At 47.0% G+C, this 24,742-nt stretch overlaps 1 pseudogene; it reads left to right on the top strand.

The window, feature by feature from the left end:
* The first annotated feature begins 274 nt into the window (after positions 1-274).
* Positions 275-393, top strand: LOC134971319 (5S ribosomal RNA; annotated as a pseudogene).
* Positions 394-24,742: the final 24,349 nt, after the last annotated feature.

Raw genomic sequence — 24,742 nt, 5'->3', positions numbered from 1 at the left:
CAGCATCCTGCAATCAAGCAGCCCATTGTCTATCAACCAATCTCAAAAAATTTTTTTTTTTTTTTTTTTTTTTACCTATCAGTATCGTTTCCTTTTCCTCACTTTATACTATCTTCAGGACTCTCACCACTGATTCAGGGGTAATTATCCCGGTCTAACGGTGGCAGCAGATCCCCTATTTTCCTCCTCCACTCATTCTCTTGTCTTTTCTTTTATTTCTCCATTTTCGTGAACTCTCATCAGTGATTCTCGAGCCCTCGATATCTAATATTTTTTCTACTATCATACCACACTGGTAACGCCCGAATCCTTCCGATCTTGGAAGCTAAGCAGTGTAGGGCTGGGTCAGTACTCGAGTGGGAGACTCTCGAGGAATACTCAGTTTAGTAGAAATTCCTGGACGGTTTTGCTCAGCGTCTAACACTGACAGCAGATTCATCTTGCTCATTCCATCTTTAATCATCCCATCTGTCTCCTCATCATCGCTCATGAGAGAATAAAAACGCTTCAATTTTCAGGGTCTCCAGCTGTTATTATCGCACCCAGGCATTCCAGAACAATATTCAGTATTTACACTGTAATTAATTTGTTCTGTGTTCCCCCTTTCTTTTCCCCAACTCCCCCCCCACCCTTCCCCCCACCCCTACCTCCAATTTTTGACAGTAAACTCTACTATTTTATCAATTATTGTTAATAAAAGTTATATTTAAAAATTCATTTATAATCTTTACTTATTGTCTCTTCTGAGACCTCTTAAACATACAAGAGTGCACCCACAAAAGAGTCTTCTTCTCTCCCTTTTGTTGTATGTCTTACCACTGACTCAGGGTGCACCACCAAACTCAAGATAACATTAGAAAACTCAGATTTTCTCGTTGTATTATGTATTTTGGTTCTAACAATATCTATTAGATACCTTACCATTCTCCAGTGCGGTATACCCCCAATACATTCATATCTATATATCTATATACTGTATATATCTTTCATGGTATGATGAGGAAAGGAGGGTCTAAAGGAATTGAATACAATAGGATCCAAGCGGAAATAAGGAAAAAAAACTGATCACTATGGCAAATCTTAGATTTTTTAGTCACCATAGTTTTTAATAAACATTCTTATTGTTAATTACTAATAGATCGTGATCTACAATTATCCGTAAATGTTCCAAGCAACGGATTGAATATGTTATGGAATAATTCTTAGAATGTATTGAATATACTATGGAATCATTCCTAGAATGGAGGGGGTGATAAACATCAAGGTACGAAAAAATGGGGATTACTACCCTATGATGTTGACCACTACGGCTTGATTTGTTTAAGTTTTTACACCATCCATATATTTACTGTCTAGATATGAGCCCCCGATGAAGTCCAATCGGACGAAACGCGTTGGATTTGGTTCGGATGTAAAAACAGATATGTTCCAACTATGAAACATCATTGGATTGACTATCTGCTTGCACTGCATCATCTGTATATTTGATGTTTGTATTTTAAATGTGGATGTGTTAGCCATTTGACATTATTGTATTCACTGCAATATATTGTTCAATTCTAATATGCAAATAAATTAAAGCTTTTTAAGAGAATTGTGGTCAAAATCTGGAAGAAGATTCATAGATTACACAACACAGCTCCCTTGGACATCTCCTTTCTAGCATATATATATATATATATATATATATATATATATATATATATATATATTGAATAGAATGGTGTTCGGCACTCCTTGTAGATAGCAGATAAATATTTTGCCCGGTGCCCTCCGAAGCAAATATGCAGAGATAATCACAGGCTAGATAGGTGGCACTCCCGGGACTTGTAATCCAAACATACACTGGAAACCAGGTAAAGCTACGTTTCGATTTAATGAAAATCTTCGTCAGGCATAAAAAACATACAAGTAATAACATACCTTTATAGGAAGAATGCACCGTGCTCGTGAAGTGGCCGGACAGCTGCCGGAAGTCGTCATTACGTCATCAGTTCGATACCATCTACTGACAGACGTGTGACGTGTGAAAGAGTGAGACAGGATAGACCCGTTGCCAAGGCAACCCTAACAACAAGGACAATCAAATAGGCTTACAGGGATATTCATTGAAAGGAGGTTAAATTCCTTAATAATAACAGATACCAATATGTTATTGTAGTTTAAACCGGAGGTTGAGAGAAGGCTGCATTATCTCTCCAGCCAGATATCCATGATGTTCACTGGATACGGCGGGCTCCTGCAGCCCGGCAAGACTTAGGCTGGGCGGTCACTGAGAGACAGGAAGAGGCGCGGGAAGAGGGGGAGATCCTGGATAGGCACTGACGTGGCAGGATAGGCTGCAGAGGTACGCGGCGATTCCAGCACTCATGCTGTATGCCAATGACCGCATCTTTTACTATGCAGAATCCTAAAAAGATATAGGACTCTACTGTAATGGCCACTGAGGAATGTGGCCCACTTGGGAATCATGTAAAGCCACCAGGGACCTACAGTACTGACTCTTCCTGCTTCCCATGGTAGCCCCCCTCCCCTACTCAATATAACCGCAAACACCACGTCCTTGACTCCAGCCAGAGGACAGAACACAGGGAGAGTGACCTCATGAATCTAGCAAGTCTTTACGTGACCTGAGCCTGGGGAGGGACGGCATTAACCCATTAATACATGCTGCCAGGGAAAAGTCAAATTAGTAAAGAATATGCAGGTGCACACTCTAAACACTAACATTGATAATTAGAACCAGTATAATAAACTCTGCAATTTGCCATGGGGTAAAAATTGAGGTTCTTAGCATAGTTTTTGGCTAAAAATATAGGTCCACCAACCGTGACCAGATCAGGTGGGTCCCTAACTTTCCTTAACAACCTTTCCTTGATAACTTTGCTGCCTGGCTTCCCCACTTTCTCTCCTCCGACCTCCCCCTTATCATCCTCGTTGACTTGAACATCGCTAATGCAGCTTCCACTAATCTTCTTGCCCTTTCCTCCTCCTTCGGACTTTCTCAATGAACCTACACCCGCACTCACAATCTCGGCCACTCGCTTGACCTTGTCTTTACACAGCTATGTGATATCTGATTTCTCAAACGCTACCTTCCCTCTCTGACCACCATCTGCTTTCTTTCACCCTCTCATCTTCCCCTCTCCCTTCACACCCAGACCCACCATCATCAGACACAATCTTGGGTCTCTCCACCCCACTATCTTGTCCTCCCTCGAGACTTTCTGCTCCCTTCTTTCCACCATTACCTGCCCAAACCAGGCAGCCTCCTTTTATAACTCTTCCCTAACCTCCACTCTGTGGGGGGGGGGTGTCATTCAGAGATGATCGTAGGTGTGTTAAATTTAACACAGCTAAGATCAGGCACTCAGACATGCGGGGGGATGCCCGGCACAGGACTAGTTCGCCCCACATCAGTGCCCCCGCCCCCCCCCAGCAGAAATGCAAAAGCATCGCACAGCGGCGATGCTTTTGCATTTGAGGAGTAACTCCCGGCCAGTGCAGCTCCTGCGGCTGGCCGGGAGAACCTCTTCATTGCCCGGGTCGCAGCGGCTGCGTGTGACATCACGCAGCCGCCACCGTCCAGCCCCCTCACGCCCAGCGACCGCCTCTGTCTGTCAGTTAGGCAGAGGTGTTTGCAAGGCAACGACGGCCTTCGGCTGTCTGGCATTCGCCGGCGCATGCGCAGTTCTGACCCAATTGCTGCGCTGCAATAAACTGCAGCGACGATCGGGTCGGAATGACCCCCTGTACCCCTCCACCACTCTAAACCCCAACCCTGGAACACCAAACTAGCATGATTCATACAAAAATTTTCACGCTCCACTGAATGCTTCTGGAGGAAATCTCACTCTCTCGTGGACTTCCTCCATTTCAAGTTTATTCTCTCCTCCTACAGCTCTGCTCTCTTCATCGCCAAGCAATCTTTTTTTCCAATCACTCATCTCTTCTCAGTCCTCCAGTCCACCCCATCTCTTTGACATTTTCAACACGCTACTTCGCTACCCCTCCTCCCTCCCATCCTCCCTCGCTGCCACTAACTCTGCCTCCTTCTTCATCTCCAAAATTGAGGAAATTCAACACTCTATCTCCTCCCATCACCACTCTGCTGCACCCCACCCACATCATCCTTCCCCTCAATCTATCCCAACTTGTCCTCCTTTTACTTCACTACAGACAAGGAAGTCCACTCCCTCATCTTATCCCCCCCCCCTCTACCTGCCCCTTTGACCCCCTCCTCTCCCATCTCCTTCGCTCCCTCTCTCCCAGTGGCTGCTCCCACCTTGCTCACCTCTTCAACTTATCACTCTCTACCGGCATCTTTCCCTCACCATTCAAATATGCTCTGGTCTCACCTATTCTTAAAAAAAAAAAAAAAAAACCTTGACCCTTCATCACCCACTAGCTACTGCCCCATCTCTGTTCTCCCATTCACCTCCAAACTGCTTGAACAGCTGGTTTACAGCAGTCTCACCAGCTACCTCTCTGATAACTCCATCCTTGATCCACTACAATCTGGCTTTCGCCCACTCCACTGAGACTGCCCTGGTGAAAATCACCAATGACCTGCTTTCGGACAAATCCGGGGACCACTCCTCTCTGCTTATCCTTCTGGACCTCTTTGCTGCCTTCAATACTGTGGATCAACCTCTCCTCTGCACATTCCAAAACATTGGCCTCTCTAGCCCTGCCCTTGACTGGTTTACCTCTTACCTCACTAACTGCTCCTTCTTTGTGTCTGCCTCTGGCACCACCTCACATCCTTCAGTTCTTCCTGTTGGTGTCCCTCAGGGTTCTGTCCTCAGCCACCTTCTGTTCTCCCTATACACCTCTTCCCTGGGTGCGCTCATTAACTCATTTGGCCTTCAATACCACCTCTATGCTGATGACACAACTCTATCACTCCTCTCCTGATCTGTCCCCCATTGTCCTCTCTCAGGTTTCCAGCTGCCTCTCCGCCATCTCCACCTGGAGTGCTCTCTGAAGCTTAACATGGACAAAACTGAACTCATTATCTTTCCCCAGCCATAGTAACACCCCCTACCAATATCTCCATCACTGTTGACAACATCATCTCCCCCGGTCCCCAACTCTTGACTCTACCCTCTCCTTTGCACCCGTCATCCAAGCTCTGGCGCAATCCTGTCTGTTCCAGCTACACAACATTGCTCGCATCAGGCTATTTCTCTCCCAGAGTGCAACTAAACTTATTTTCTCTGTCCTCATAGGGGGGATACTGGTGGAATGGCTTACTGTGGGGGTATACTGTAGATGGGGTCCTTGGTCATCTCATGGCTCGACTACTGCAATGTTCTCCTCACTGGCATCCCTCGCTCCCATCCAATCTGTCCTCAACTCTGCACCTACGCTTATCTTCCTCTCCTGCCGCTCCACTTCTGACACTCCCTATTTCTTCTATTTCTATTTCTCGTAGTCCGTAGTGGATGCTGGGAACTCCGTAAGGACCATGGGGAATAGACAGGCCCTGCAGGAGACTGGGCACTCTAAAGAAAAGATTAGGTACTATCTGGTGTGCACTGGCTCCTCCCTCTATGCCCCTTCTCCAGACCTCAGTTAGGGAAACTGTGCCCGGAAGAGCTGACATTACAAGGAAAGGATTTTTGGAATCCAGGGTAAGACTCATACCAGCCACACCAATCACACCGTACAACTTGTGATAACCTTACCCAGTTAACAGTATGAACAACAACTAAGCCTCACTCAACGGATGGCTCATAACAATAACCCTTATTTAAGCAATAACTATATACACGTATTGCAGAAAGTCCGCACTTGGGACGGGCGCCCAGCATCCACTACGGACTACGAGAAATAGAATTACCGGTGAGTAAATTCTTATTTTCTCTGACGTCCTAGTGGATGCTGGGAACTCCGTAAGGACCATGGGGATTATACCAAAGCTCCCAAACGGGCGGGAGAGTGCGGATGACTCTGCAGCACCGAATGAGCAAACACCACGTCCTCCTCAGCCAGGGTATCAAACTTGTAGAACTTTGCATAGGTGTTTGAACCCAAACAAGTAGCCGCTCGGCAAAGCTGTAAAGCCGAGACCCCTCGGGCAGCCGCCCAAGAAGAGCCCACCTTCCTTGTGGAATGGGCTTTTACTGATTTTGGATGCGGCAATCCAGCCGCAGAATGGGCCAGCAGAATCGTGCTACAGATCCAGCGAGCAATAGTTTGCTTTGAAGCAGGAGCACCCAGCTTGTTGGGTGTATGCAAGATAAACAGCGAGTCAGTCTTCCTGACTCCAGCCGTTCTGGAAACATATTTTCAAAGCCCTGACTACGTCCAGCAACTTGGAGTCCTCCAAGACCCGAGTAGCCGCAGGCACCACAATAGGTTGGTTCAAATGAAACGATGATACCACCTTTGGGAGAAATTGGGGACGAGTCCTCAATTCTGCTCTGTCCATATGGAAGATCAGATATGGGCTTTTACATGACAAAGCCGCCAATTCCGACACACGCCTAGCCGATGCTAAGGCCAACAGCATGACCACTTTCCACGTGAGATACTTTAGTTCCACGGTCTTAAGTGGCTCAAACCAGTGGGATTTCAGGAAATCCAACACAATGTTAAGATCCCAGGGTGCCACTGGTGGCACAAAAGGGGGCTGAATATGCAGCACTCCCTTAACAAACGTCTGAACCTCAGGCAGTGAAGCCAGTTCTTTTTGAAAGAAAATGGATAGGGCCAAAATTTGGACCTTTATGGACCCCTATTTTAGGCCCGTAGTCACCCCTGACTGTAGGAAGTGCAGGAATCGACCCAGCTGGAATTCCTCTGTAGGGGCCGTCCTGGCCTCACACCAAGCAACATATTTTCGCCATATACGGTGATAATGCTTTGCTGTCACGTCCTTCCTAGCCTTTATCAGCGTAGGAATAACTTCATCCGGAATGCCTTTTTTGGCTAGGATCCGGCGTTCAACCGCCATGCCGTCAAACGCAGCAAGTCTTGGAACAGACAGGGCCCTTGTTGCAGCAGGTCCTGTCTGAGAGGCAGAGGCCATGGGTCCTCTGTGCGCATTTCTTGCAGTTCCGGGTACCAAGTCCTTCTTGGCCAATCCGAAACAATGAGTATTGTTCTTATTCCTCTCTTTCTTACTATTCTCAGTACCTTGGGTATGAGAGGAAGAGGAGGAAACACATATACCGACTGGTACACCCACGGTGTCACTAGGGCGTCCACAGCTATCGCCCGAGGGTCCCTTGACCTGGCGCAATATCTTTTTAGCTTTTTGTTGAGGCGGGACGCCATCATGTCCACCTGTGGCAGTTCCCATCGCTTTGCAATCTGTGTGAAGACTTCTTGATGAAGTCCCCACTCTCCCGGGTGGAGGTCGTGTCTGCTGAGGAAGTCTGCTTCCCAGTTGTCCACTCCCGGAATGAACACTGCTGACAGTGCTTGCACGTGATTCTCCGCCCACCGAAGAATCTTTGTGGCTTCCGCCATTGCCATCCTGCTTCTTGTGCCACCCTGGCGGTTTACATGGGCGACCGCCGTGATGTTGTCTGACTGAATCAGCACTGGCCGGTTTCGAAGCAGGGGCTCTGCTTGACTCAGGGCGTTGTAAATGGCCCTTAGTTCCAGTATATTTATGTGTAGAGAAGTCTCCAGCCTTGACCACAGCCCTTGGAAGATTCTTCCCTGAGTGACTGCCCCCCATCCTCGGAGGCTTGCATCCGTGGTCACCAGGACCCAGTCCTGTATGCCGAACCTGCGGCCCTCGAGAAGGTGAGCACTCTGCAGCCACCACAGAAGAGACACCCTGGCCCTTGGGGACAGGGTGATCAGCCGATGCATCTGAAGATGCGATCCGGACCACTTGTCCAACAGATCCCACTGAAAGATCCTTGCATGGAACCTGCCGAAGGGAATGGCTTCGTATGAAGCCACCATCTTTCCCAGGACTCGCGTGCAGTGATGCACCGATACCTGTTTTGGTTTCAGGAGGTCCCTGACCAGAGATGCTAATTCCTGGGCCTTCTCCACCGGGAGAAATACCTTCTTCTGTTCTGTGTCCAGAATCATGCCCAGGAAAAGCAGACGCGTCGTAGGAATCAGCTGCGACTTTGGAACATTCAGAATCCAGCCGTGCTGTTGCAACACTTCCTGAGAGAGTGCTACGCTGATCAACAACTGCTCTCTGGACCTCGCCTTTATGAGGAGATCGTCCAAGTACGGGATAACTATAACTCCCTTCTTCCGAAGGAGTATCATCATTTCGGCCATTACCTTGGTAAATATCCTCGGTGCCGTGGACAGGCCAAACGGCAACGTCTGGAACTGGTAATGACAGTCCTGTACCACAAACTTGAGGTACTCCTGGTGAAGTGGGTAAATGGGGACATGCAAGTAAGCATCCTTGATGTCCAGCGACACTATAAAATCCCCCTTCCAGGCTTGCAATAACCGCTCTGAGCGATTCCATTTTTAACTTGAATTTCTTTATATAAGTGTTCAAGGATTTTAAATTTAGAATGGGTCTCACCGAACCGTCCGGTTTCGGTACCACAAACATTGTGGAATAGTAACCCCTTCCCTGTTGAAGGAGGGGGACCCTGATAATCACTTGCTGGAGGTACAGCTTGTGAATTGCCGCCAGTACTACCTCCCTTTCCATGGGGGAAGCTGGCAAGGCTGATTTGAGGTAACGGCGGGGGGGAGTCGCTTCGAATTCCAGCTTGTATCCCTGAGATACAATTTGTACAGCCCAGAGATCCACCTGTGAGCGAACCCACTGGTTGCTGAAGTTTCGGAGACGCGCCCCCACCGCACCTGGCTCCGCCTGTGGAGCCCCAACGTCATGCGGTGGACTTAGTGGAAGCAGGGGAGGACTTTTGTTCCTGGGAACTGGCTGCATGGTGCAGCTTCTTACCTCTACCCCTGCCTCTGGCAAGAAAGGATGCGCCCCTGACCCTCTTGCCTTTCTGAGAACGAAAGGACTGCATTTGATAATACGGTGCTTTCTTAGGCTGTGAGGAAACCTGAGGCAAGAAAGTCGACTTTCCAGCTGTCGCTGTGGACACGAGGTCCGATAGACCGTCCCCAAACAATTCCTCACCCTTATAAGGCAAAACCTCCATGTGTTTTTTAGAATAAGCATCTCCTGTCCATTGCCAAGTCCATAAGACCCTCATGGCAGAAATGGACATAGCATTAATTCTAGAGCCCAGCAGGCAAATGTCCCTCTGAGCATCCCGCATATATAAGACGACGTCTTTTATATGGCCCAGGGTTAGCAAAACAGTATCCCTGTCGAGGGAATCTATGTCGTCTGACAGAGTATCTGTCCATGCTGCTACAGCACTACACATCCAGGCTGAAGCAATAGCAGGTCTCAGTAGAGTACCAGAGTGTGTATACACTGACTTCAGGATAGCTTCCTGCTTTCTATCCGCAGGCTCCTTTAGGGTGGCCGTATCCTGAGACGGCAGGGCCACCTTTTTAGACAAGCGTGTGAGCGCCTTGTCCACCCTAGGGGATGTTTCCCAACGTAACCTGTCCGTTGGCGGGAAAGGGTACGCCATCAGTAACCTCTTAGAAATTACTAGTTTCTTATCAGGGGAACTCCACGCTTCTTCACATAATTCATTTAATTCATGAGATGGGGGAAAAGTCACTGGCTGCTTTTTCTCCCCAAACATATAAACCCTCTTGGTATTAACAGGGTTAATCTCAGAAATGTGTAATACATCTTTCATTGCAATAATCATGTATCGGATGGCCTTGGTCATTTTAGACTGTAAATGTGCCTCATCATCGTCGACACTGGAGTCGGACTCCGTGTCGACATCTGTGTCAACCATCTGAGATAGAGGGCGTTTATGAGCCCCTGACGGTTTCTGAGTCGCCTGGGCAGGCGCGGGCTGAGACCCCGGCTGTCCCAAGGCTGCAGCGTCATCAAACCTTTTATGTAAGGAGCTTACATTGTCGTTTAAGACCTTCCACATATCCATCCAATCAGGTGTCGGCCCTGACGGGGGCAACCCCACACTTATCTGCCCTTGCTCCGCCTCCACGTAACCCTCATCAAACATGCTGACACAGCCGTACCGACACACCGCACACACACAGGGAATGCTCAGACTGAGGACAGGACCCCACAAAGTCCTTTGGGGAGACAGAGAGAGAGTATGCCAGCACACACCACAGCGCTATATAACAGGGATTTTCACTTATAATAAGTGATTACCCAATAGCTGCCTTATATGTTTTATTTGCGCCTAAATTTATGTGCCCCCCCTCTCTTTTTTACCCTTCTTATACCTGGATACTGCAGGGGAGAGCCTGGGGAGCTGCTTCCAGCGGAGCTGTGAAGAGAAAATGGCGCTGGTGTGCTGAGGAAGAAGGCCCCACCCCCTCAGTGGCGGGCTTCTGTCCCGCTTTCTGTGTAAAAAGATGGCGGGGGTTTTTACATATATGCAGTGCCAGACTGTATATATGTATTTTTATTGCCAAAAGGTACTTCAATTGCTGCCCAGGGCGCCGCGCCCCCCCCCCAGCGCCCTGCACCCTACAGTGACCGGAGTGTGTAAGTGTGCTGGGAGCAATGGCGCACAGCTGCGGTGCTGTGCGCTACCTTAAATGAAGACAGGAGTCTTCTGCCGCCGATTTCGTCGTCTTCAAGCTTCTGTTCTTCTGGCTCTGCGAGGGGGACGGCGGCGCGGCTCCGGACGATCGAGGACAGGTGCCTGTGTTCGAACCCTCTGGAGCTAATGGTGTCCAGTAGCCTAAGAAGCACAAGCTAGCTGCAAGCAGGTAGGTTTGCTTCTCTCCCCTTAGTCCCACGTAGCAGTGAGTCTGTTGCCAGCAGAAGCTCACTGAAAATAAAAAACCTAATAAATACTCTCTTTACTAGTAAGCTCAGGAGAGCCCACTAGGAGCACCCAGCTCTGGCCAGGCACAGATTCTAACTGAGGTCTGGAGGAGGAGCATAGAGGGAGGAGCCAGTGCACACCAGATAGTACCTAATCTTTTCTTTAGAGTGCCCAGTCTCCTGCGGAGCCCGTCTATTCCCCATGGTCCTTACGGAGTTCCCAGCATCCACTAGGACATCAGAGAAATACTAAAACCTTATTCCAATTTTTTTTTAATCACACCACACTCCCAAAACGGATGTATAAAAGTAGTGATTGAACCTTTACATTTCATACAAGTAGCATTTGAGTCAGGGTGAAGCTTATTGTATACAGCTTGTAAGTTATAGGCCCTGTGGATCGTTTGAAATTAATTTCCTGAAGATCGGAGGATCTCAAATGTTTCAAAGTGGATTCATAATGTAGTAAGATCTGCGTATGAAAATATGATGTGTATGAAAATTAGTGAATGAGAGATCATGTTGCCAAGATCTTTCTAAGCTACACAATATCTTATTTGGGGTGGAACGGAGGAGTTCCTCAAACAAGTACTTTTTTTTTAATATGGAATGACTAAGTATAGCAGTTAATTTTGATAGTGGGTCTGGCGAAGAGTCAGAAATGTGAGGCTTGGGTTAGGAATGAACATAGTGCTGAAGCTGGAAGTATGCGAATGTGGTAGAGGATGGGAGAGCATATTTCTCCTTCGCCTCCGAAAAACTATACATCCGACCTCCTGAGTCGAAAACATCTTCTGTGGAGCGTATACCTCTGTGTCGCAGTCTGAGAAATATGGTGTCTGTCATACCAGGTGGAAACATTGGATTACCCCAAAGAGATATATGTTTAGAATAACCAGGATGTCTTTGAAACCTTTTGTTGATTATTTGCCATGTCCGATATGGGTCAGAGAATAGAGGGTTCAACAAGCAATGGGGAGGTAGTTTAGTCTTAGGGGTGTAACGTAAAGCATTTGGAGAGTAGGGGGCTAACAGTGCACAATCCAAATCATAGAGCACAAAGTTATCTCTTTCATATAACCAATCTGTGATGTAATGAAAGAAAAAAGGTATGGGAATACATTTTGAGGTCCGGGAGACTTAATCCTCCCAGTTTACGATGTGTGCATAGCTTAGCCACCATAGGTTTGCCTTCCCTCCAAAGAAATTTATTAATCAAAGAATCAAGTTGTTTTAGATCAGCATTAGACATCATTATTGGAAGCATTTGCATGGTGTAGGAGAGTTTAGGAAATATTATAGATTTAATTACCACCATCCTACCAAGAAGAGATCAGGGCAATAAATGCCAAGCTTCAAGTAATTTGGAAATAGCCAGGATTAGAGAGTGGAAACATTCACTTTATACAAAGAAGTTAACTGGAATGTGTATCCCTAAATATTTAAAATGAGACAGCTACCTTTCATTCTATCAAAGTAGTTTTATGTAAAGGGCCCCATACACTACAACGATATGTCTGAGGCTGAAGTCGAGGGCGATTTCCCTTGAACTATCCCGGGACTGGTTCCATACGATATGGTACATTTTGCATGTGATATATCGTATGCGATCCCAGCCATGCCTGCAGGAACCGACATATCACGAGTGCAGTACTAATTACGATCTAAGGGAGCCGATCCGTCCCTCACGGGAATGCACATCGGATCGGAAACCCATCCAAAATGCCAGATTTCACGCAATATATCGGACAGAATTTGGATGAAATCGGGCATCATTGTTCTAGCATATGGGGCCCTTTAGATAAAAATGACAAGTCGCCAGACAATGGCATAATTTCTGACTTGTAAAAATCGATTTTATAGCCAGACATTTTGCCAAACACAGCAATAGTTAATGAATGGGAAGGGTTGGAGAGAAAGAGCAGCATATCGTCGGCAAATAAAGCCAAACAAAGGTCAATATCACCTATCAAAATACCCTGAAACAGGGGAAATTGGCGGAGGGACAGGGCTAAAGGTTCCAACGCAATAACATATAAAAGTGGGGACAATGGGCAGCCTTGTCTGGTGCCTCATTGTATTTTATTTGGCTGTGTTAAGTATCCATTGCATGATACCAGAGTGTGGGGATCTGTATATAATGTAGTTATAAAACTTATAAATTTAGTAGGGAATCCGAATGTCGACATGGTGTTGTAGAGGTGTTTCCACAACACCATGTCTAAAGGCTTCTCGGCATCCTTGGATATCACTCTATTGGTGTGAGTGGGAGCCTGTGAGGTAGCGTATATAGCAGAAAATATTCTTCGTATATTAGTAATGGAGTTCCTTCCCATAATAAAGCCAGTTTGCTCGTGATGTATGATACTCGGAATGACCTGTTTCAGATGGTTAGCTAAGATTTTAGTGAGGAACCTGTAGTCTGTTTTAAGAAGAGAAATGGGTCTATATGAGCTGGGTTTACTAAGGTCCCGACCCAGTTTCAGGAGACCCTTAATTATGGTTAAGTTGAAACAAACGGGCATATGACCCTATTCTAATATCGTATTATATAGAGTCGTGAACACTGGTGTAATACGTTCATCAAGGAGCTTATAATATTCTGCTGTGAGTCCGTCTGGGTCAGGTGCTTTTCCAGTTTTCAAATATTTAATCGCTTGTTGAACTTCACATTCGGTAATTAGGGAAATTAAAGCATTCATCAAGGAACATAATAACTGTAGGATAGCCCCTCACAAAAAGGATTTGCAGAAGTACCAGATGTTTGCATTTCAGTATAGGCATAAAGATTTTCATAAAAATCCTTCATAACTTCTGCAATTTGTACACTAATGGTGGTGATCCCTCCACCGGGTAGTACTAGCGGATGAATAAGAATAGGGGGATGTTGACCTTTCAATAACATAGATAATAGTTTGCTCGTCTCATTGCCGAATCTAAAGTATCATGCATCTTTATGAAAGGAGTAAGCCTGTTCTAATTTTATAAGTAGTGCATCAAAATGTACCTTTGCTGTGAAATAAGAATGTTTCATAGTATCATTCGGGTGATTCTGATCGTTTTGATAGGCAGTTGTTAACCCTTGCTGTGCCTCTATATACTCTTTGGATAGTGACTGTGTGCAGCTACATAAGATATAATCAATCCTCTAATAACAGTCTTGGAAGCCTGCCAAAACATGGTCGGTTTGTCATCGAACATGTCAATATCATGCATTTTATAGGTTTCCCCATGCCTCTTCCACCTTATCTCGGAAACTAGATGTTAATGCTATCTCCACTGTAGGTACGGGCCCATATCTACATTCGTTATTAAAGCATGATCCGATAAGCATATCAGTTCAATTTCAACTTCTTTAAGTTTAGGAAGTAATGTACAAGATATGATGATATAGTCTATCCTAGAAAGAATATGATGTGCTGCCGATAGACAGGTAAATACCTTTTCAGTGGGATGGAAGGATCGCCATGAATCCAACAGCTGTAGTCGCCTCATAAAGGCAGGGACTCCCAGCCTCAGGAGGAGTCTGCCCTTACCAGTCACATTTTGTTTATCCAACAGAGGTGAGGAAATCAGGTTAAAGTCCCCACAAACAGTAGTAGGTTGATTTGTATATGGTTGTATTCTCATAATTAGTGTTTGAAAGAAAAAGAACTCTATTGAATAAAATATTTGGTGCATATATATTACCCAATAAATACAGAATACCGGCTACTTTTAGATCACAAAAGAGGTAACAGCCCTCAGGGTCAGCCGTAGTAGTGTACACCTCATAAACGAAATTTTTCTTAATATGGCCACACCTTTTTTGAGGAAAACAAACCTAAACCAAGCATTGTCCAGCCCAGCATACTAAGTCTGTTAACATACCGGGTAAGTAAATGTGTCTCTTGAAAGAAAATAAGATCTATCTTTAATTTGTTCAAATATAACAAGAGTTTCCGCCGTTGTTGTGGAGTATTGGCACCTCCTATATTCCACGATCCTATTTTAAGGATGGACATTGCAGGATATCATCCCCCATAACAGTTTGAAACAGACTACCAGGAATTGCTAGCATCAAAGCCAACAATATTCGGCTTCTCAGGACTGTCAGCCACCCGCCACTGAGCCTATTCGTAATAACATAATAAACCTGGCCCATAACTGGAGCAGACACATTGCGGAGGTATCTAAACATTCAGATAATAGAACAAGACCACATGAACATTGTGTGACATAACATGAGACAGAGGTAGTATTCCATATGGAAGGTTAACAGAAGGAGTCAATCGCCTTATATCAAGAAGGGAACAGAGCAGCAAGATGATATCAGCTCCCTGGGAGATATTAGGTCCAGCAAGAAAGCAAAAACCCGACTGCAAGTAGGCTGTGTAGAGAGCGCAGCAACATTGTACCTGTACGTGTGTGGAAGCAGCGACCCAAATCAGTCTTCCGTCATATCAGAGGGCATATCAGCACATTGTTCTTCCGTATTAGTTTGCTGAAGTTAAGCAGCTGCATCTTGGACAATATTGAAGTCATGATTATCACCCTCATACAGATGTACACGTGGGTATGGGTCGTTGGATAGACGCAACTTGGGTCGATAGTCATTAGGTCGACAGGGACAATACGTAGAAATGGTCATTAGATCGACATGTACTAGGTTGACAGGTCAGAAGGTCGACATGAGGTTTTTGGTGTCATTTTCTCTGTAAAGTGATGGGGAACCCCAATTAGGGCACCGTGTCCCGTCGCATGGCGAGCAATTACCGTTCCAATCGTAGTCCACGTGGATCGTTAAGTATGAAAAATCCCCCCCAAAAAAAGTGAAAAACGCATGTCGACCTTCAATGGTCGACCTAATGAGTGTCTACCTAACGACCGTAAACCCTGCAAATTTACATCCTTTTACCACTAGTTGTGAGCACAGTGGTGAGAACTCTTTTCTTGCCCTAGCCAGCTCGGCCGAGTAATCTTGGAAAATAATGATCCTTTGGCCCTGCCAGGTAAGGCCACGTTGACGACGCGAGGCCGACCAAATTGCGTCTTTATGTAAATAATTGAGAAACTTAAAAATTACCACCCTTGGTCTGTAGTCATGTTTCCTCTCAGGGCCAATACTGTGCACTTGCTCAATCACCATATCTTTGCAAGCTTCAGAAATATTAAGAGGGGAAGGCAATATGATTTTCATGAATTCCAGTAACTCTGTGCCTATAACGGATTCTGGCATTCCTACCAGCCTCAGATTATTTATGCGTGACCTATTTTCAAGGTCATCGATTTTCAGCCACAGCTGCTTTTGTGATTTAGCTTGTTTAGCATGGGAGACTTGCAATATAGAAACATCACCAAATTAAACACCAACTTGGCATTCAGATTTCTGAATCCTTTTGGTAAGTGAATCAATCTGCTTTGCTATATCAGCAGTCTGAGCAGCTAAAAGGAGGGCTATAGCCTCCCACACAGCAGCAACCAGATCTCCATATGTGACTGGGGTGCCATGCGCTGGCAGTGAGGAGTCTGAGAGCATAAAGAGCACAGTATGTGCATGAGCAGTATACTCACTACTGGATGCTGCTGTAGATCTCCCAGTAGCCCTGAGGAGTAGCCTCAGGGGAGGCAAGTGCTGCAGCTCCACGCGTCTCCATGGCGGGCGCCATCTTGTATTCCCCTTCCCAGTTTTGACACTCCGATTGTGGTCATGGATGCACTTAGAAATTTCTCCATGCAGTTCCCCCCAGCACGAGGGGATACGCTGGAGGTGAGGCGGGTTGTGGAGGCTCTAGGAGCTGTGAAATTGCTGTGGTCGGCGGTGTGTGGCAGGAGCTGTACTGCTGCACTGCTCACATGCCGGAGCTGGAAGCTCCAACAAGATTAATACTTAACACTATAGATATCTATAGTATAGGCTGTATAAAACATTTTAATATTAAGTGGTCAGGAAAAGGTTAAACATACCATAATAAGCCAGGCATGTCAAACTCGTGGCCCTCCAGCTGTTGCGAAACTACAAGTCCCAGAATGCTTTGCCAGCATACCTTCCACTGATCAGCTGGTAAAGCATGCTGGGTCTTGTAGTTTTACAACAGCTGGATGACCATGAGTTTGACATGCCTGTTCTAAGCACACATTCTCCCACCTCATGGTAAGGCTCCTGTCTCTTCTTCCTGGTTGCAACTCTCTGATCCAGTGCACTGATTGAAGACTCCTATTCACATACACAGCAAACTTGGTAGAAGAAGCTGCAACCACTGGGCATGTGCAGCAGCTCTGCTCCTTACACTGCACATGATGTGGCTGCAGCTCTAATAATCGTATAATATACCACCGCAATCATAACTTGGGCCACTTGGCAAAAGGAAGGGTGTTTCCTGTTTCCAGTTGCCTGAAATCACCCCCCCCCCCCCCAGGATTTGCCTTTGCCACCCCTTAGGCCAGTTCGGGCCAAGCCTTAAATCATCACGCTAGTAGAGAGTTAAAATAATATCCATTAATAAGTAGTATTAACTGTGTGCCAAAACTGTTGCATAGGTGATAAGTAATAATTGCAGTATTAAAAAGTATTACATTAGTAAAACGCAGTTTAGGTACTAAAATGTGTTAGATTGTAACACTAACACTTTATAGTACCTAAACTGCCTCCCAATAATTCACCAGAGAGCAAAATTAAGCATGTTTTATTACTACTCACTTGGATCAAGAATGGTCCAGCTATCTTTGCTTGTTCTAACAGGATTACCACCAGTCATCTGACCTGGCATACACCACATTACGCTAGGTGACACCCTGCACAGTTTTTTTGACATTTCATCATAATCTGCATTTGCAAATCAGGTGAATATTTAGAACTCTCACCCCTACCTTTGAACTGGTTACCAATTACCCTGCTCACAATGAGTTTAATTATTGCTATTCAGACAGTGCCTTCCACATGTTAAATAGTAAGCCAAGTTATATACAAATTCACATAATACAAAATCACAGCACAGAAGCGATAAAAATGGAAAACATACAGTATACAACAGGCGTATTCAATATGCCGCAATCCAGTTACTGTGGAACTACACTTTCCTGCATGCCCTGTAACAGTTTTGCTGGTACAGCTGGCTGGGATGAATAGTCCCACAGCAGCTAGAAGATGGCATGTATAATGCCTCAGTATAGACCATTATAAACTCAAGCCCCTCTGGAAGACCAAAGAAAGTAGTAGGCGGAAGTATCAAAAGGCAGAGAACCTGATGAACGTGTTTACTGAGGACCACGTGGGAGAGTTCGCAAAATTGTTCAAGGGACGCACAACATCAGGCCGCACAAGAAGGTCCAACAGACCGAGTAGAATGGGCTTGGATAGCAACAGGAGCTGGAAGACCAGCCTGCGCATAGGCTTCTGCAATCACCATTCTAATCCATCTGGGCAAGGTTTGCTTATTCACAAGCCAGCCAGATTTGTGAAAACCAAAAAAGTACAAAAAGGGAATCTGACCTCCTGAGGGAGGCAGTCCTCTACATAAATACGGAGAGCCCGTACTACATCCAAAGACTGCTCTTTGGAGGACAAACCAGAAGAGATAAAGGCCGGCACCACAATCTCTTGGTTAAGATGAAAAGATGATGATGCCACCTTAGGTAGATAACCAGGGCGAGTTGGAAGAACTGCCTGGTCACGGTGAAAAATCAAAAAAGGGTGGACGACAGGACAAGGCGCCTAAGTCAGACACCCTCCTAGCAAAGGCAATAGCCAATAAAAACACAACCTTAAGTGTAAGACATTTAAGATCCACAGACTCAAGAGGTTCCAATGGAGACTCTTGTAGGGCATTTAAGACAACAGACAGATCCCATGGAGCCACAGCAGGGACATAGGGAGGCGGAATCCGTAAAACACCCTGAGTGAAAGTATGAACACCAGGAATAGACGTAATTTTCCTCTGAAACCACACCGACAAGGCAGATATATGAACCTTGAGGGAGGTCAGACGAAGGCCTAGATCTAGGCCTTGTTGCAGAAAAGCCGAAAGCCTAGAAATTCTGAACGAATATGCATCATAATTCTTAGCAGCACACCATGTTAAGTAAGAGTTCCAGACCCTGTAATAAATCCGTGCAGAAGCCGGTTTGCGGACCTTCAACATAGTTTGAATAACCGCCTCAGAGAATCCCTTGGCCCTCAGGAGTGAAGCTTCAAGAGTCACGCCGTCAAAGCCAGTTCAGGATAGACACAAGGGCCCTGAACAAGGAGATCTGGGCACAGTGGAAGTAGAAGAGGACGCTCTTTCTATAGACCCTGCAGGTCTGAGAACCAATGCAGTCTGTGCCACACTGGAGCGACTAGTAGTATTCCTCTTTCTTGAACTTCCGTAGTACCTTGGGCAGGAGTGACACTGGAGGGAACATGAACGGCAGCCGAAAGTTCCACAGAATTGCCAGTGCGTCCACGAACGCTGCTTGAGGATCCCTTGTCCTTGATCTGAAGTCCGGAACCTTGCGAGTGTGTTGAGACGCCATTCTGTATACATCTGGTAGTCCCACTTGTCCACTAGGAGTTGAAAGACTTCCAGTTGAAGACTCCACTCTCCGGCGTGAACGTCCTGACGACTGAGGAAATCTGCTTCCCAGTTGAGGACGCCGTGGATGAACACTGCCGATATTGCTGGCAGATAGCATTCCGCCCAATGAAGGATTTGATACTTCCACCATTGCCATGCGGCTTCAACGGCCGCCTTGATGATTTATGTACGCCACCGTGGAGTTGTCCGATTGTACTTGAACAGGCATGTTCTGTACCAGAGGTAGGACCAGTGTCAACGCATTGAACACCACCCGCAATTCAGGAATGTTTGTTTATCGGGAGGAGAGATTCCTCCCTGGTCCACCGACCTTGAAGAGAGTGTTGCTCCAACACCGCGCCCCAACCCCGCAGACTGGCATCCATTGTCAGGCAGACCCAGTTGGAGATCCAGAAGGGACGGCCCCTGCTGAACTGTTGGTCCTGTAGCCACCAGCTCAGTGACAGATTAACCTCCGGAGTCAAGGACAGCATGAGACCTGATCTGATGAGGCAGGCCGTCCCACTTGGAAAGGATTAACCCCTGCAGAGGGTGGGAATGAAATTGAGCATACTCTACCATGTTGAAAGCCGAGACCATGAGGCCTAGTACTTGCATCGCAGAGTGTATCGACACTCTTGGGCGAGAAAGGAAATATCTGATCTTGTCCTGTAGTTTCAGGACTTTCTCTGGAGACAAAAATAAATCATTGGCTGTGTGTGTGTGTCTAGTAGTGCCCCCAGGTGCACCATGCTCTGAGCAGGGACCAGAGAGGACTTTTTCCAGTTGATGAGCCACCCGTGGGCTTGTAGGAATTGGACAGTCAGTTCCAGATGACTGAGGAGAACCTCTTGGGAATTCGCCAGGATCAGCAAGTCGTCCAGATACGGCAGGATCCTGATTCCCTGATGGCGGAGAAGAGCAGTCATCACTGCCATGACCTTGGTGAAGATCAGAGGGGCCGTGACCAATCCAAAAGGCAGTGCCTGGAATTGATAATGTGGGTTACCAATAGCAAACCGCAGATATTGCTGATGCCACATGACAATAGGTATGTGCAGGTAAGCATCCTGTATGTCCAGGGATACCATAAAGTCTTCGGGTTCCATGGCCAGCACTACAGAGCGCAGAGTTTCCATACGGAATTTGGAAACTCTCACAAACTTGTTCAATGATTTGAGGTTGAGCATAGGCCGGAAGGACCCATTTGGCTTGGGAACTAGAAACAGGGTCGAATAGTATCCCCTGCCTCTCTGAGACAGAGGTACCGGTACTACTCCTGTATCCAGAAGGGATTGTACAACCAAGTGTAGAGCTTGCACTTTTAACAGATCCGCAGAGAGAACCGTTGTGCAAAACTGGCGAGGGTGACGTTTCTTGAAAGAGATTGCTTACCCGTGAGAGACAACTTCCCACACCTAGGCGTCCAAATTGGTCTTTAACCAGGCCTGAGCAAACTGCAGAAGTAGGCCTCCCAACCTGGGGTCCCCCAGGGGGATGTCTGCCCCGTCGTGCGGCAGGCTTGTCTTGTTTGGAAGCAGGCTAACGGGCGGCCCATGATTGTTTAGATTTAGGCTTAGTGGTTTGGGAAGCACGAGCCTGTCGCGGATACGCCTGACCCTTTGCTTTCTCTGGAGGTCGAAAGGAATGAAAGGTGGTACTCTCAGCCTTCGGAGAAGAAAGGATTAGTATTTGGGAGATATGCAGTCTTGGCAGTAGCCAAGTCAGTTACAATCTTTTCAGATCCTCCCCAAATAGGATGTCTCCCTTAAAAGTGAGCACCTCCAAGGTCTTTTTGGAGTCCAGGTCCACCTTCCAGGACCTCAGCCACATAATTCGACGGGCCGGGATATAAGTAGTAGATGCCTTGGCCGCCATTAAACCTGCATCAGAGGCCGCCTCCTGAATATAGGGGGAGGCTGTGGTAATATAAAACAGATATTGTCTGGCAGTGTCAGAAAAATCCTGAGGCAGCTCACCCTCAATTGCCTAAACCCATGCTTCAATTCCTTTCGCAGCCCAGTAGATGCCATAGTGGGTCTATGTACCACACCAGTAAGATAGGCCACAGGTGCTGCAGATTGACTGGGTGTATGGTGCCTGAACCAGCAGCTAAAACTTCCCCCTCAGGTAAATCCGCTGTGCCAGTACTGCAGGATGCAGAAGCGTCCGAGGATTTCCCACCCTGTGTTGCAAACATAAGTAAAGTAGCCTTAGGGCGTAACAGTACAAAATAGACAAACACCTGCAAAAAACACCTATGTTATGTGACAGTAAAACAAAGGACACAAAACAGAGGATTTAAGTGGCATAGACATACACACACACACACACACACACACACACACACGACCCCGATGCACCTAGCCCCTCAGGGTACAGTATATAATGATAGCAATATGTGATACAGGAGAATGGAATCCCACACAACAGCTACAGGCACACTCGGTCACATGTACAATGCAGAGGTTATTACATATAAACAATAAAACTGCACTGGACTAGTAAATTTACATATAAATATGTATGAGTATAGTTATAACGATGCACAGTAGATACTGGATGTATATCACAGAATACTTGTACTAAATATTCAGATAGCCGTACACTTATTCTTAACCAACACTGTCTAAAATGACATGTAGAATACTTAAGTGCCTGTAAATGCACAGTGCTGATGAGACAGGTGGCTTTACAGAGGAGACACAGCCCTGCAGTCCCGGAAATCAGCCCAGCTACTTGTGGAAAGATGGCACCAAAATCTGTCAGGGAGGGAGAGTGAAATGCAGCTCCAGGGCGGGAAGAGCAGCAGTAGATGGCGCCCGGAGCTGGGGGAGGGGCTACAGGTCAGCACCTTATCCCCTTTGCTGGTCCTCACCACCGGGTACTGTGGATCCTGTAACAAACGGATTGTAATAAATCCGGCCAGTGCTCCCTTGCCCTGGTGGATATAGTGGGGTCCCTGTGCAGTAGAGTGTCCATGGCAGCAGCGCGGTCCGTCTTCTTGGACCGCGATTAACCAGCGGGTCCCACCTGGGGGACCCTCTTACCTCCTCCCTAATATGCAGCCACGCGATCCTGGAGAGCGTCAGCGGTGGTGTGCCTGATGACCGGTGCGCCTCCGCTGTAAGTACCCGGGAACCCGGCCGCGGGAGTATGCAGCGCTGCTGGGGAGGTGATGGAGCCGCAGCACAGAATGTCAGCCTGACATAAATAGTGCTGCGGCCCTTGAAGTCTTCTTAAAAAGCTCTTTTCAGGGCTGCCCAGTGCAGCCCCACCTGTTACAGAGACCTGCACTGCAGGCACCAACTTGCAAACTGAGCTCCAGTGCCTGGAGGTGGGGTTATAGAGGCGGTGCAATGCATCCTAGGAACAGTCAAAGCTTAAGCCTGTTGGTGCCTCGGATCAAGATCCAACTCTACACCCCGATGTATTCCCTGTGGAATCCCAGTGTACCCCGCTGCAGAAATTCAAGCTTGCTAAACACACCGGAGCGCTAAAAAATAAGAATTTACTCACCGGTAATTCTATTTCTCGTAGTCCGTAGTGGATGCTGGGACTCCGTAAGGACCATGGGGATTATACCAAAGCTCCCAAACGGGCGGGAGAGTGCGGATGACTCTGCAGCACCGAATGAGCAAACTCTAGGTCCTCCTCAGCCAGGGTGCCAAACTTGTAGAATTTAGCAAACGTGTTTGACCCCGACCAAGTAGCTGCTCGGCAAAGTTGAAGAGCTGAGACCCCTCGGGCAGCCGCCCAAGAAGAGCCCACCTTCCTCGTGGAATGGGCTTTCACTGATTTAGGATGCGGCAGTCCAGCCGCAGAATGTGCAAGCTGAATCGTACTACAGATCCAGCGAGCAATAGACTGCTTTGAAGCAGGAGCACCCAACTTATTGGGCGCATACAGGATAAAGAGCGAGTCAGTCTTTCTGACTCCAGCTGTCCTGGAAACAGATTTTCAGGGCCCTGACTACGTCCAACAACTTGGAAGCCTCCAAGTCTTTTGTAGCCGCAGGCACCACGATAGGTTGGTTCAGATGAAAAGCTGATACCACTTTAGGGAGAAACTGGGGACGAGTCCTCAATTCTGCCCTATCCATATGGAAAATCAGATAAGGGCTTTTACATGACAAAGCCGCCAATTCTGATACACGCCTGGCCGAAGCCAAGGCCAACAACATGACCACTTTCCACGTGAGATATTTCAAATCCACGGTTTTCAGTGGCTCAAACCAATGTGACTTTAGGAAATCCAACACCACGTTGAGATCACAAGGTGCCACTGGAGGCACAAAAGGGGGCTGAATATGCAGCACTCCCTTAACAAAAGTTTGAACTTCAGGTAGTGAAGCCAGTTCTCTCTGGAAAAAAATCGATAGAGCCGAAATCTGGACCTTAATGGAACCCAATTTAAGGCCCATAGTCACCCCTGACTGTAGGAAGTGCAGGAAAGGGCCCAGCTGAAATTCCTCCGTTGGGGCCTTCCTGGCCTCACACCACGCAACATATTTTCGCCATATGCGGTGATAATGGTTTGCGGTTACTTCTTTCCTAGCTTTAATCAGCGTAGGAATGACTTCCTCCGGAATGCCCTTTTCCTTCAGGATCCGGTGTTCAACCGCCATGCCGTCAAACGCAGCCGCGGTAAGTCTTGGAACAGACAGGGCCCCTGCTGCAGCAGGTCTTGTCTGAGCGGTAGAGGCCATGGGTCCTCTGACATCATTTCTTGAAGTTCCGGGTACCAAGCTCTTCTTGGCCAATCCGGAACAATGAGTATAGTTCTTACTCCTCTTCTCCGTATTATCCTCAGTACCTTTGGTATGAGAGGAAGAGGAGGGAACACATAAACCGACCGGTACACCCACGGTGTCACTAGAGCGTCCACAGCTATCGCCTGCGGGTCTCTTGACCTGGCGCAATACTTTTCTAGCTTTTTGTTTAGGCGGGACGCCATCATGTCCACCTGTGGCCTTTCCCAACGGTTTACAATCAGTTGGTGGACTTCTGGATGAAGTCCCCACTCTCCCGGGTGGAGGTCGTGCCTGCTGAGGAAGTCTGCTTCCCAGTTGTCCACTCCCGGAATGAACACTGCTGACAGTGCTAACACGTGATTTTCCGCCCATTGGAGAATCGTTGTGGCTTCTGCCATCGCCGTCCTGCTTCTCGTGCCGCCCTGTCGGTTTACATGGGCGACCGCCGTGATGTTGTCTGACTGGATCAGTACCGGCTGGTTTTGAAGCAGGGGTTTTGCCTGACTTAGGGCATTGAAAATGGCCCTTAGTTCCAGAATATTTATGTGCAGGGAAGTCTCCTGACTTGACCATAGTCCTTGGAAGTTTCTTCCCTGTGTGACTGCCCCC

The sequence above is a fragment of the Pseudophryne corroboree genome, chromosome 11, assembly GCF_028390025.1.
Source record: "Pseudophryne corroboree isolate aPseCor3 chromosome 11, aPseCor3.hap2, whole genome shotgun sequence".
NCBI lineage: Eukaryota > Metazoa > Chordata > Amphibia > Anura > Myobatrachidae > Pseudophryne > Pseudophryne corroboree.
The sequence above is the reverse complement of the archived record's forward strand: the minus strand, read 5'-3'. Positions and strand labels throughout refer to the sequence as shown.